The 2688-nt window shown below is 35.5% G+C and overlaps 1 pseudogene; it reads right to left on the reverse strand.

The window, feature by feature from the left end:
- Positions 1-352: 352 nt before the first annotated feature.
- LOC106742660 lies at positions 353-1214 on the reverse strand (annotated as a pseudogene).
- Positions 1215-2688: the final 1474 nt, after the last annotated feature.

The following is a 2688-nucleotide window of genomic DNA, read 5'->3' on the forward strand; positions in this document are numbered from 1 at the left end:
ATTCACCAGACATTGCTCCTTCAGACTACCACTTGTTCCGGTCGATGGCCCTGGTCGAGCAGCACTTCACTTCTTATGAAGAAGCCAAAAATTGAGTCGATTCAAGGGGTAGCCTAAAAAGGTAAAGAGTTTTTTCGACGTGGCATCCAAATGCTGTTAGAAAGATGGCAAAAAGTAGTAGTTAGTGACGGACAATATTTTGAATAAAATGTAAAGTACATTTTTTTTACAATAAATTGATAATTTTTATTTAAAAAACGGCGGAAACTTATTTGTATTACCAATAATTCTCCCCTTATTTTTTCTCTAACTTTAAGTGCGCAAAGTAAAAACGTAAAATATACAAACTTACATCATTTAAAAGAGTTTCTACAACCTGCTCAGTACGACCAGATACAAATACAAGTCTCGGCAAACCGTCTGATTCTCCGTTGTTGATTTTATTTTTAGGATTCGATTTCAACAGTACGTGACAATTTGCACCACCAAATCCGAAAGAATTAACACCAACGTAACCACTTTCCCAAGAAGTAGGTTCTGTGACAATCTTTAATCTACCTTCAATTATGGGAGTATGTTCTTTTCGCTGTGTTTTAAAGTGTACAGTTGGTGGAATTATACCTGTTTCCATCGCTATTAACACCTTCAAACCGTTTTGATATATTAATTATAACAGAAACAATAGAACCATAACTATAGATTGATTATGTTTAAAAATATATTTTAAACATTATTACATACACGTAGTTTAACTTTTAAAGCCACTGTTTAAAAAAATATATTCACATATATTCACATACATTTGCCACTTGACAGAGACCACTGGAAGGCTCCGAATGGCCAAGATTCGATTTCACCGACCCCGTTAATAAAGGACTGGTCCTTTTTAAGCATAATGCTTGATCGATAGCGTCTACTTCTACCGGATCTCCTACCGTAGTACCAGTTGCATGGGCCTCCATGTAGGAAAGCATTTCGGGTGTAACACCGCAATCATCATAAAATTCTTCTAATAACTCCTTCTGCATGTTGTAAGAAGGTGTTGATATGTAATGCCTTCATGCTTAAAGCCATCACAGTTGGTTTTAGCGTAGACGTAGGTAGCATAGATTCGTTTCGCATCCTTTGCCTTTTGGAGGTACAATATCGCTATAGCTTCACTGCGCATATAACCAGTACCAGAAACATCAAATGGCTTGCAATAACCATCACTAGAGAGAACACCTTAAATTGTTGAATTGATTGATAATAACAAAAATGTCAAGAGTTCTTACCGTTATAAAGTTTAGATGCAAATGAACAAAGAGGTTCTTAAGTATAACTTTACCGAGGTGAAAAAATTGAAGTGAAATGTAGGGATGCAGACATATGTTGGCGCCCCCCATGATAGCCGCGTCGCATTCTCCACTTCGTATCATTCTGTAAGCTTCCGCCATGGCGTAGTGGCTTGAACTGCAAGCCGTATCCAAGGCATAAGATGGTCCATTAAGGCCAAGCCAGTTAGAAATGCTGTTGGCTAACAAGTATTGACTACATCCGACAATTGGGTATCCAGCTGCCTAATCGCAAGAAAAGATGTAATATCATGTAAATTTTTCTCTAGTATCTTTCTCTCTGTATTGCGTGCGTACATAAAAAATCCCAGGATGGCCAAATATTTCCGCTACATAGCCGTTTATATAACGTCGATAAAGTTTAAACGAAAGTTGTTTAAATATATTTTATACTTGTAACATTATTATCATATAAAATGCTTCGTTTATGAAATATTCAACCGACCGAAATATCTTCCCTAAATATTTTAAATATCGTTAAATATTTTACTTCAGGCCTGTAAAAGGTAATTATGTTTCTTGTCGCAGAGTAACATGATCCTATGAAGACACCGGTTTTTGTTCCTCTTAATTCTTTAGGATTTACACCGGTATCAATAATCGCTTCGTGTGTATGTTCAAGCAACATCCTGCACATAGGATCAGTGGCGTGCGCTTCCGAAGATGTCATGTTGGAAAATTGCGCGTCGAACTTCTGGTCATGGTTAATAAGTCCCGATCGAGCCGGCATATCGTAATGAACCACTAAAATTCCGGACATTTACTTTAATATACTTAGTATATAATCGATTGAATTTCTCAAATGAAATAGCAGAGGATTAATATTTTATCTTTTGAATTTTTATGCCAATAGTGTATATTGTTATATACCATTACTCCATCGTCGACTATCATCGGAACCTAGGTCCATTTTATTGAAAAGATTTTCTTGTAATTGTTTCATATTATCAGAATTGGGAAACCGTCCTGAAATACAAGAGATCACAATTTCTTCCTTTGGAAGGACTTTTACATATGGATTGTACCGTTTGCTGCTTTCCATACTGCAGGCTCGCTAAAATAATTATAAATTGATTTAAATTGGAAGAAGAAGGATTTTAAAATTTTTCCGGCGGGATGAGTATAACGGCCAAAATGGGCATCAGATAAACTTGCAATTTTATTTTGCAGACAAATTTTGCATTTAAGAAATGTATTAAAAACTTTTATTGATAATGAATACAAATGCGAAAAACTACGTTGTTGTTTTCTTAGCTTTCAAATTGTTAAAATAAAATTTGATAACAAATTCAATTATCCATTTAGTATTATTGGGTGAGTGCAAAAGTTCGTGCGGAGGTGCAATAGATGGCGT

Source organism: Dinoponera quadriceps, unplaced genomic scaffold (genome assembly GCF_001313825.1).
Source record: "Dinoponera quadriceps isolate SergipeBrazil2010 unplaced genomic scaffold, ASM131382v1 scaffold842, whole genome shotgun sequence".
NCBI classification, from domain to species: domain Eukaryota; kingdom Metazoa; phylum Arthropoda; class Insecta; order Hymenoptera; family Formicidae; genus Dinoponera; species Dinoponera quadriceps.